Source organism: Hyperolius riggenbachi, chromosome 11 (assembly GCF_040937935.1).
Source record: "Hyperolius riggenbachi isolate aHypRig1 chromosome 11, aHypRig1.pri, whole genome shotgun sequence".
NCBI lineage: Eukaryota > Metazoa > Chordata > Amphibia > Anura > Hyperoliidae > Hyperolius > Hyperolius riggenbachi.
Window position 1 is genome coordinate 38,439,718 of NC_090656.1, and position 12,031 is coordinate 38,451,748.

The 12,031-nt window shown below is 45.9% G+C and overlaps 1 protein-coding gene and 1 long non-coding RNA gene across 15 annotated transcripts in view; one reads left to right on the forward strand and one right to left on the reverse strand.

Moving 5' to 3' along the window:
* Nucleotides 1–9,320, forward strand: part of LOC137538597 (uncharacterized) — an 887,672-nt gene extending 878,352 nt beyond the window's left edge. For 4 of the 5 annotated variants that reach the window (XR_011024839.1, XR_011024844.1, XR_011024845.1 and 1 more), the window contains 2 exons: nucleotides 3,602–3,759; nucleotides 8,875–9,320. This is a non-coding gene — a long non-coding RNA (uncharacterized lncRNA). The remainder of the gene's footprint in view (nucleotides 1–3,601; nucleotides 3,760–8,874) is intronic. The other variant, XR_011024841.1, reaches the window with a different exon arrangement.
* Nucleotides 1–12,031, reverse strand: part of CHST8 (carbohydrate sulfotransferase 8) — a 584,914-nt gene that overhangs the window by 51,265 nt on the left and 521,618 nt on the right. The window lies entirely within an intron of this gene.

A 12,031-nucleotide genomic window follows, 5' to 3' on the forward strand; every position in this document is an offset into this window, starting at 1 on the left:
CTGCAGATCTCATAGACTATGAATGCATTTTGAAGGAATGGATCTATTGCAGGAAGAGATCTTTTGCAGATACTGATCTTTTGAATGTGTACGGGCATCTTTGTGTGCAGCATCTTGCAAAGATTTTATCTGATGTGGAGTTCAGCTCCATAGAATAGACTGTGTAGAGTATGGCTCTCATACTACATGGAATGGGGTAAAATTGGTCTGTGATCTTGCCTTTTCCAGAGACTTTTATCTCAAGTGTGTATGCAGCATAAGTCTCAAATTGCAAGAAGTACAAACAAGATAGCTGGGTATACATCCAGCTGGTGGCAGAAGAGAGGGTTTTCTCAGTAAAGCCAAAGATATTACCTGGGAATGGCCAAACTTTCCTCCCTGCAGCCAATTAGCATTCAGATAAAAAAGAAAACATCTGAGGTATTCTGTAAAACAAACAGTAGGCCATCACCTTGGCTGTAGGGATGATCACAGATATGCAACTTGTTCTGAGTTGATGCAAATGTATGAAAATTTGTATGCAACTATATGCAGCTTCAAAATGGACCAATCAATTTAAACCTGCGTTTAAATTGATTGGCCCCTTTTCAAAATGCATAAATTTGCATAAAATTTGCATACTTTTGGAAAAATTTGCATCTCATTGATCATCCCTACTTGGCTGTAAGAAGATAAAATCTGAACATACCTCATGTTTTTTTAAAGAGAATACCTGCCTGTATATTGAAATGTAAATGTATTTGTAATAACGTTGCATTACAGAAACAGCTGGTGTAGCAATAATGTACGTTATACTGCTTTTTCAACAAAAGCGGAATAGTCCTTTAAGGTCACCGTATTTGCATATTTATCTAAACAAAACACATTGACAAGACTATAAAATGCATCCGGCAGCCACAAATCATGTTTACTGTCAGGTCAGAGAGAACTAGAAGGCGATATATGTAGGGCTGGCATTTTCAGAGGAAACATTTACAGCTGGAGACAAACTCATTAGAAGGACGCGTTCCACACAAATCTAGATGTAAAATGTCACAGCCTGAACCTTCAGAGTCTAAGGCCGGGGATAACCAGCCAGTCCAGATCAGCTCAGAGTTATAAAGAAATGCATTGAGTTTCAGCAGAAGGAATCGGATAAGCGGCAGGTAGGCCCAAGTCTAAATTGAGCTGCTTTTCCACTGCAACTAAGTAACCCAGCAAATCATTAGAGGTCAGCAGAATCAGAATCAACTTTATTCGCCAAGTGCGACAGACGTCGCACCCGGAATTATTTGTGGACACATGGCCATTGGCAAAGTACAGGTAGTGCATTGATCAATAGATCGCATCAATATGGTACAGAATAAAAACTACAGAGCAACAATACAATTTACAATTACAATTGACTAACAACAACCACAACAGCTCATAGTGTAGATAGGCAGGACAATTTGTGCAAAAACAAACATGATATGGTAGCATATAGTGCATTGGGGATATCTTACAGGCAAACACTCCTCCGCTGGGCCAGCTAAGGAGGATTAGGGAATGTCAAGGGATAGTGCACGAGTTGAGTAGGAGGACCGCTTGGGGGAAGAAGGTGTTTCTATGCCTGGCAGTTTTGGTGCGGATGGTCCTATAACGGCGGCCTAAGGGAAGGAGATCGAAGAAGCGGCTGCCCGGGTGTGAAGGGTCTTGGGTAATCCTGTTGGCCCTGGACATCAATCGAGATGTATGAAGGAGATCCAGAGGAGGCAGGGGTGACCCGATGATCTTCTCAGCAGCATTGATTACCCTCTGTAGTTTGTGCCAGTCCTTTGCGTTTGCCCCAGAGTACCAGACAATGATGGAGGAGCAGAGGACAGACTCAATGGTGGCAGTGTAGAAACTAGTCATTAGCTCCCACGGCATTCCAAACTTTCTCAGCTGCCTGAGAAAGAACAGCCTTTGCTGGGCTTTTCTTTGAGTAACAGAGGTGTTTACATCCCACTTCAAGTTGTTAGTGATGGTAGTTCCTAGGAACCGAGCGCTGTGAACCCTGGAGACCTCAGTACCATTGATGGAGATCGGACTGGGAGACGGAGCATTCCTTCTAAAGTCAACAATCAGTTTCACAGTTTTCGCCGTAGCTACAAATAGGCGTATATCAAGTGTCGGTCAGGACAAAAAGGATCCTATGCAATGTGGAGAGAGGTTATACTGGCGATGACCTTCTAGCTGCTGGGACAATCGGAAAGGACACAGGACTGCTCCAGTCCCTAAACCTGTAACTCTGGATGCTCCATGCTCTTCCCCGATTCTCCGCAATCCCCTGCCTGTCAGAAACCCCTTCACCATCGTGGGCTGCGCTCCCCTTCATGAACGAGAGTGGCCACACTGTACAGGCACCAATGGGTTCACACCTGCGCAGTGGCATGGAGCCACTCTTGCATGGAGAAAAGAGCTGTGCATGAACAGCTCCATGCAACTTTGCAGGCCATACTCCAGGTATGTCAAACCGGTCCTACGAGGGCCGAGATCCTCACACATTTTTGATACAGCTCAAATGAATTGATGGGTCTGAATCAGGAAAGGCGTGGTCCATCAGGTAGAACACATTCCTTTCTTTCTCAATCCATCCTAAACACTGGCATGGATCTGGCCCTCCAGGCCTGGAGTTCGACACATGTGCCATACTCTAAGCCTGCGCAGTGCAGCTGTACACTGAGCCTACACATGGAATGAGAGGGGCTGCTGTACATGGACAGTACACATGGAAAATGAGATTTGGCAGAGGCAGCCCGGACCATCTAGTGTGTGTAGGAAGCCCACGTTCCCTGGAGAGTGACAGATAACCCTTTAGTATCCAATGTTAGTTTAAACATGAGCTAAACAGAAAATGTCATTTTTCAGAATTTGCAGAAAGCGAGTAGGAAGCCCCCATGAAACAGGCAGTAAATACTGATGCACTGGGAAGCTGAGTGAGAGGAAACTCTGTGTTAGTACAAAGATGTGACGTAATAAATAAATAAAGTATCCGAGATAAATTCAGATACTTGCCTCCGTAGGGGCTTCCCTCTTCCCCACCACCGCTGGACGCCAGGGCCCTCTGGAAGCTCACGGCTGCCCTCCCATCCATGACCCAGCGACACCACACTATGCAGAATGCCTCGCGTCCGCACAGCGGCATGCAGGCTGCTCAGGCTCAGCAGAAAAAGTAGAGCCCAATTGACAAGACAAGAAACAGAACATTTATATTGCGCTTTTCTCCTGGTGGACCCAAAGCGCCAGAGCTGCAGCCACTAGGCCGAGCTTTATAGGCAGTAGCAGTGTTAGGGAGTCTTGCCCAAGGTCTCCTTACTGAATAGGTGGTGGCTTACTGAACAGGAAGAGCCAGGATTTGAAACCAGGTTGCCTGTGTCAGAAGCAGAGCCCTTAGCCAGTACTCTGTCCAGCCACCACTGTGCTGCTGCGAAGGTGCTAGGAAATGCAGCTGCACTTGTAGGCGGATGGGAGCGCAGCCGCAAACACGCTTCTACAAGACCGTTTCCCTGGGCCAGAGTGGCGAGGTGAAGGGGGATGCGGAAGCCTCTGGATAATCCCTCTAATGATGTATCTAAATGGAGCCCTGTTTTCCCTACAGGTACACTTTAAGGCAAGCAGAACACGGCAGAGAGATGATCCAGTGAAGGCATGGTGTTACAGGCTTGCTTGCGTGACGGTAGTGATCTGGCATGACACTAATGGTGACCCCAATGCTCACGATGGTGCGGGCTACTGACTTACGATTTGCCGAGGCAGGTAATTATTGCTGGCTGAATTTCCTGGTGATAGAAGAAAACACAATCATGAGCCATGTTGCTGTTGTAATTTATCCTTGCAGCAACTAATTAACAGCGTGAGCCGATGTCCCAGGAGCCCGGCGCAACAATTACTGCACACTCCCTAAATCATTGAAGCTGCACTTGATTTGTTCACAGATCCCGCCTAGACCTGCATATAACCAAATGGCTATTAATTTCACCGTATTCTCCTTCCTGCTTCAGAATGGTTATATATCAGTGGAGAAGCAAGAATAAAATGAAGAAGTACTTGTAAAACTTCCAGCTCATTGTAATTGTGTTCTAGAAAGAGAGTAAAATTCAGATTATGTATAACAAAGCCCATATTTGATGCAGATGTTCCAGAGGAATTCCCTTTAGAAAAGACAGTCAGTAGACCCCAAAAGAAAGTATGAAGCTGGCAAAAGAGTGGCCACGAAGAGCTCTCATGCTCCACCTCCTCCTTGTGCTGCTGAGAGATGAATACTTTGTGGCCAGCACTGCAACTTAGCAGATTCTTATCATGAGTCATGGTTGTAACTGCAGTACTGGCCACAAAGAGTAAATCTTTCAGCAGTCCAGGGAGGAGGTGGATGAAGTCAGGAAATGTGTGCTTACGGGGAGAGAGAGGCTGCTGACTACCTCTTGTGGGTGATGGAGAGGGGGGAGGAGACTGGGTGATGGATAGGGGAGGAGACTGGGTGATGGATAGGGGAGGAGACTGGGTGATGGATAGGGGAGGAGCCTGGACAACTTCCTGTCTAATAAAGCTGCAGTGTCATCTCAACAGGAAGAGAAGCCACAGGAGCTAACCAACCAGCTAAGTACTTCCAGTATATATTTATTGTCCACAAAAACATTGTGCACTGCTAATTAATACATTTACCAAATGCATTAAAATGGAAGGCTTAACTAATCATTTCCCAAATACTTGCATAATTATCATCTGGAAGCCTTGTAAAATGCAGCAAGCACAGGTCCCTATGTCAATGAATCTCGTAATGTGTCAAATCTCAGTGAATCTCCGTACAGTCCCCAGAACTGGACTCTCCATAAGGTACCACATTTCTGTGAATCTCTGCATAACAGATATCACTTCATCTCTGTAATATTGCAAATCGTAACATAAAGCCAGTAATCTTTATCTGTGAGTCTCTGTAGCAACCACCCGTCAATCACCGCAGCTTTCAAAATCTAGGGAAGCCATAGTACACCAATTCTCATTCAATCTCTGTAGTGCTCCAAAATCTTGGTGAATCCCCCGAGTCAGTTCCAGCCCCGCAAGGGGTGACATGTGATCACTCTGCCATTTTCTTGTAAGTGTATTTGAATGTATTCCTTTGCGCAATTAAAAGTTAATGCACCAGCAAGCGCTCTTGTTTTCTCCAGTAACAAAGACATGTTTTTCTTTAAGGGTTATTATGCTGTTGCGTATCTTTTAGAGCAGAGAGGAAGTTCGGAGTTCCGGTCTGCTTGAAATGGTTGTTGTGAGCAGCAGTAAATTAACCGTCTAAAATCAATAATAAATGTATTGATCAGTAAGGTGAAGGAGTCAACCAAACCACTGGTAGCTTCGATCAAAGAAATCAATACTGCTATTATGCTGTTGCTCGTCTTCTCTCCTCTAAAAGATGAGCAACAGCATAATAGCCATTAAAGAAAAACATATCGGTTACAGTGGATACAAATCCTGCAATAAATCTGCAGTGTGTCTACTTCCTGTTTATGGAAGCAGAAAAACGTTAAAAAATTTCCAATTTTGGTGAGCTCGTGCAAACTGTAGCCTCTTTTTCCTATTTGTTTTGGAGATGAGTGGTACCCGGTGGGGTCTTCTGCTGTTGTAGCCCATCCGCCTCAAGGTTGTGCATGTTGTGGCTTCACAAATGCTTTGCTGCACACCTTGGTTGTAACGAGTGGTTATTTCAGTCAATGTTGCTCTTCTATCAGCTTGAATCAGTCGGCCCATTCTCGTCTGACCTCTAGCATCAACAAGGCATTTTTGCCCACAGGACTGCCGCATACTGGATGTTTTTCCCTTTTCACACCATTCTTTGTAAACCGTAGAAATGGTTGTGCGTGAAAATCCCAGTAACCGAGCTGATTGTGAAATACTCAGACCGGCCCATCTGGCACCAACAACCGTACCACGCTCAAAATTGCTTAAATCACCTTTCTTTCCCATTCTGACATTCAGTTTGGAGTTCAGGAGATTGTCTTGACCAGGACCACACCCCTAAATGCATTGAAGCAACTGCCATGTGATTGGTTGATTAGATAACTGCATTAATGAGAAATTGAACAGGTGTTCCTAATAATCCTTTAGGTGAGTGTATTATCTATTCTAGGAGGTCCTGTTGGTAATATTGCCCAAATATTAGACAGCATTACAGGTGGGGGTGCCATTAGCCAATCTATTAACATCCATCCTATTTCTGGGGTCTGAAAAGCATGCTGGGATTTCCTGGAGAGCTCCATGGCAGCCGAGCCCCGGAGACTGACCTGCTTTACAACAAACAAGTGTATCCAAGCAGCCAGAAATCACTCTCATAAATGCAACCAGTAGAAGTATTGATCGAGTGTTTAATTCCTACAATAACACACAGTCCCTCAACTGGGCCACGCTGGACCCGACAAACTGCACTCCCTAATGCAGAAATCATTGCGGGGAGCTTAACCAATGACATTAGAATAAGCACAAACTCCAAGACAAAGGCATTATTATGTGGCCGACTCCGCGCCACGAGGATTTGCATCTTATTAAATCTCCCTTTTCATGCTCAGGACCCATATTGAAACGTGCTCGAGCATAGAGGAGAAGTGATTATGGAGATTGTGCGTCTGCCAACGCCACATTATACACCGGCCTAGAGGAACACAAAACACTTATTTCCACTAAACAATTTGAGCCTATGAACCGTCAACTGCTTAAAGTGAACCTCCGTTTCTACACCGTGTAAAGAAACAAAAACAAAACCGTTCTAATAGGACGTGCCTTATATTGCTGAGAAGAGAACTCCTCGATCTGTTATAGAACAAGCAAGGTACAGGAGAGGTACACATGTAGCAGTACAGGAGATGGGCACCAATGACGTATTAAATGAGGTACATAAGATTATATATCTGAATGGGAGAAGAAGAAACACAGGGACACCGGAAGTAAAGTACATCACTTGCAGAGTTAAAGAGATTGGGAGGCATATAGAGAGAGCCCGAGGTGGGGACACAAAATTAAAAACAAAACAAAAACGATACTACCTGATCCAAGGGGCTGGGCAGATCAGGTAACCGCCATCTCCGCTGCTCCTCTGGCCTGCATCTCTGTACATTAATTTTCGTGACCTCTGGGGTCACGACACTGGAAGGAGAGCGAGATGCTCTCTCTGCTTGCAGGGAAGCGGCAGGGGGAGTGGCCAGGGAGAGCCAGAGCTGCCCAATGGCAGCTGGGTAAGCATGCAAGAACACCCCCCAGTGGGCGTTTTAAGCAGGAAATCCTTCTAATCCTTTCCCCTTGAGAGTGGCAACCATTATTGTCGTAAATTTCGGGGTGTTCTAGCACGTTGTGTGTGGGACAGAAAGCAGCGGTGTGGGGACACAGAGGCATGTCATGAGGCCGGGAACATGTCTCCCATCTGACACCAAACACCACCTCGAGTTCTCTTGAACATGTAAAAAATTAAATACCTAAAAAGAGGTTTCCCACACTGTCCTCCGGTTCTTGGCCACGACCCTCCAGCACATCAAAGTTGTGCCGCTCATGGCAGAGGAGCTGTGGCGCATTGCACAGTCACGGCTGTAATCACGCAGGAGTCTGAAGAAGAGCGTGGCCCCTGAGGTTTCTGTTGGCAAAACCTTCTCAGATTTCTTTGTGTGGTCCATGCTCGGCAATAGAAGACCGGAGGGGGGCGTGGGAAGACTATAGAAACCAGTGGCTTCCCTCTTCCTAGGTATGTATTTTTGTACCAGAGGTACCCCCTGGCTACAATTTAAGGGACGGTTCAGACGGGTGGCTTCTCGTCTCAACTGTCTCGCGGCATTTCGTTCCGGGGCTTTTCCGTGGCAATCGTCAGGATCGTCGTTTTTTGTCCCTGCAAGGGGACATGAAGACGAGGCAGTGAATCGACCCTAGAAGCCGCATGAGGCGCCCTGGCTTGCCTGGAACAGTGGGGAAAATCAGGATGGGAACACCGCGTTTTCACAATTGGCGGTAATAGAGCAATGTTAAATCCTCCCATTCACTTGACTGGGAACATTTAACTGGCGAGTCCAGGATGCTTTTTCTCTCCTCCCTCCCCTAGGGTCCCCCCCTCTGGTGCTCTCCTCCATGCAGAACAGCAGTGGCAAGGCAGTTATGTCCAGCCACCGGTGGGCCTCCCTTTTGATGTGCCTGCAGCCCCAGCGGGTCTCCCTGTGATCTGCCCTCCGTAGCCACCACTAGTCTACTTCCCGCAGTAGAAACAGGCAGTAGACGAGCTGCAGCTACTCAGGGCAGATCACAGCTCCCAGCAGCTGCAGGCACATCAAAGGGGAGACCCGCCAGCAGCTGGACGTCACATAAGTGTCTTGCCGCTGCTGTTCTGCATGGAGGAAAGCACTGGGCAGGGGGGGGGGGGGGGGAATGCCGCCCCTAGACGCTGCCGCCCGAGAAAGTGGCGTCACCTGGCGTCATGGGTGGCCCAGGGCTGGACGGTGGACATTACTGTGTAATTACAGAGACAAATCTAGGTTTTTTATCTTCTGAAAGATGGTCATAATATCTTTGGCATTTTAGTAGATATATTGCATATTATTTTGTGGTCTATATGTGTCCCGTTAGGAGGACAGTTATTGCTTCCTATTTACTCAGAGACATTGCTGGAGACTGTTTTAGTGATTTGAATTTGATGAAATTTTATGTAATATTCAGTTTGGCGCCGGATTTATCAGTGTATTCATCATTCTACTATATGTCACCACAGGGCCTCTTTACAGTTCACCCTTTAGTTCTAAGAAAATAATTGGCTATAGATCGATTTCCAGAACTCAATTCCCAGAACTGGCTTTGGAAATGAAAATAATTTATAAATACATTTAAAAACTTTTTTTTTATCTCTTTTAGAACCAAAGTGGGCAGATGGACAGGATGATTGAAATGGTCAGAGTTCCTCCTCCACAGTCGCCCCAAGCTGGCATCGTTTGATGAACCCAGTGGAGGATGTGCTTTCCATACTGGATATGATTACTGCCAGTTAACTAGTCTCGCCAACCTGCAGATCAGCTGACAAGGCACTGACGGCTCTTCAGCAAGCAGCGAGAGGTTGACTCAGCCGAGCTAATTGAGAGTCTGGAGCAGAGAGGCGCGTCACGCAGCGAGTTTCTGCAATATAATTGGAAAACAAATTAAAGAAATGGTGGGAGGTGTCGCTGCGGGGAAGCGTCGTGTACTCCATGGATTGTTTTATTTTTTTGTTTTTTCTTAATAACTCATCCAGTGCGATTTCATTATAAATAATGGATCTTCCCTTCGCCTACCCCCCCACCATGCTTTGCTTGTCATTGAATAAATACGCCATTCGCCTTTGAATAAGACACAGTGGCTAATTATGATTTTTGATACTTAGATCAGCGGTACAGGAGGAGAGACATGGAACGATTTAGAATCGCTCCCCGCGACATTCAATATTTACAGAAAGGCAGCAAAGAAACGTAACCAACGGCAACCTCCGCAGGGCGTCACGTCGCTCGCACAGAGTCTTTTTAATGCCAAAATGTATGGCTCAACGTCCAGTTTTGACAAAGTAAAGTCTAATTGTGGGGACTTGTCTGGCAGGCTTGCTGCGCTCAGTCACACGTGGTGGTTATATGCTGCCGGGAGGCGGGCGAAGTTTGAAAAGAGCTGAACTGTCTATGTTGCTTACTTTTCCAGTTGAGTGAGGAATAGAACGTGGATCCCCATCCTAAAGCTATGGGCACACTTAAAGAGGAACTCCAGTGAAGATTTTTACTGTTGGCAGGTGATGTAGCTGCTGCATGTTTTGTTGGCAATTGGAAACAACTGTAACAGCTATTTCCCACAATGCAGCAAGGTTCACAGACAGGGAACTGCCAAGAGAACGTACTTTTTCTTGTTTCTTGTGAGATGGGTTTCACCACAATATCAGTCATACAGCGCCCCCTGATGGTCTGTTTGTGGAAAGGAATAGATTTCTCATGTGAAAAGGGGCATCAGCTACTGATTGGGATAAAGTTCAATTCTTGGTCGGAGTTTCTCTTTAAGGTGGGTATCAGACTATAAACAGGTGTCACGCCTGATGCACCGCATCGACAAAAACAGGCCTTCAAGGATCATTGCCAGGTGATACCTGTCTGGCTGTCGGCCAAGCAGGAAGTGACGCGCACACTTGCCGTCACTTCCTGCTTAGGGTATGCAGAAGTGCACAGAAGTGTATTGTTAAAATACGCTTCAGTGCATGAGCGCCACGACATCGCGTCGGTGTTTGTTTAAAAATCTACGCGTTGCCATAGGCTAACATGACTTCCGGGCCGACGCACCACCTCACTGGGGATTCCGCGTGGTAATGTAGTTCTGTAGTTCTGGCCCTGCGTCGGGGATGCGGTGAAAATGTCACTTCCGTCACGTCACAACGCAGCAGTATGAAAGTCTTTCATTGCGCCGCGGTGGGGTGCAGTAAAAATACCGCACCGCCTCAGTGTGAAAGGGCCCCTAAGACTTTCATCAGCCAAAAGGATTGTTTGGCTGGAACTGTAAAGAATGTAGAGAGGTCCCCCTGTCATTGCTGGCCACCCTAGCAGCGACCCTCACCTGGTTGGATCACTGCCCCCCCCCCCCAATCCTTATTGATCCCTGATGGACAGAGCCCTCACATCCCCAAGGCCATTCTGAGGGGTGCCTGACTCCAGCCTCCCCCAAATCATACTAAAAAAAAAAAAAAAAAAGGTGATCAGCGGGATATGCCAAAGCCACCATTTTGCCTAGGACCCCTTTTTTACTGTTACCCGACACTGCCAATGGAACTTTAAAGTAGGATCCTGTAGCGTGAAAAAATAGGTTGTTTATATAAACATCCATATGCCAAAGTGCACATGCTCGCCCATTTGTACCTTTCAGCCTATGGCATGAAGTGGTTAATATTCTTTTTTTCTAATTGGTTCTCTAAGCCATCTGCTTGCCACATAAAGACACTCATTTTGACCTGAGGAAGCCGGATGTACCTTGCGAAATGCATTGTCTATAGCGTTCTGAATAAACATTGTTTACTTCAGATATTTCACTTTTGGTGGCTCCTTTTGAAGTAAACCTTGTGTGCCATTACCCCGAAGGGGTACAGTGTCAATAGAAACTAGTCCATAGTACTAGTTGATCACTTTTTTATTATCTGGAGAGCGACCACCTGGATCCTAACATCACCTGTGTTCAGCATTGAGACAGACTTATTTTCTCCCCAATGCATCACTATGGTTGCCATTTGGTTCAAGAAAGGTCTGCACACTCCACGGCGCACAAATCCAACAACGTTTTCTTTTCAGGCAATTAACAGGTACAAATACATTTTGCTGTACCTGTTATTTGCCTGAAAATAAAGTGTTCTTGGATTTTTACGCCATGGAGTGTGCAGACTTTTCTTGAACCAAACTGTTGCCCTGCAATCTGGTGTCCACTCCAGCACCCCCAGTGAGATAATAAGAGGTCGAGCGGTGTTATTCTTTAATCTTTCACAGGGGTTGCCATTGCTGCAACCTGAACAGGTGAATAATAATTTCTTAAAGTAGTGATACCCATTGTCGCATTGCTCAGACATACTACAGTACATATCACTGCCTGTGTTTTCTGAAGTTCATTGCGATTTTCCCTTTGCATTTCCTCCAAGTCCTTGCTGCATAAATAGTGCAAAGCATGTAGGAATGGCCTCTGTTGTATGTCAATGGGACGCATTTGTTTTGCATTTTTTTTCATGCATTTAAATGTTAATGTTTTTATGCAAAGGGCCTGGTTATTTATTTAGTTCCTGCCCTCAGCTTCCTGCCATGTGACCTCTACGCAAGGGGCAGGAAAAACAAAAACCCCAAAATGCATCCAACAAAACACAGACAAATGATCATTTCAGGAGACCCAAGTTGCAGAGGTGTGTATGGGCCTTAAAAGAAACCTAAACATGAACATGTTGAACTCGAGACGTAGACATAGACATGTTGAACTCGATGGACGTATGTCTTTTTTTTGGTTGAAACTCCATGGACGTACGGTACGTCTTTTT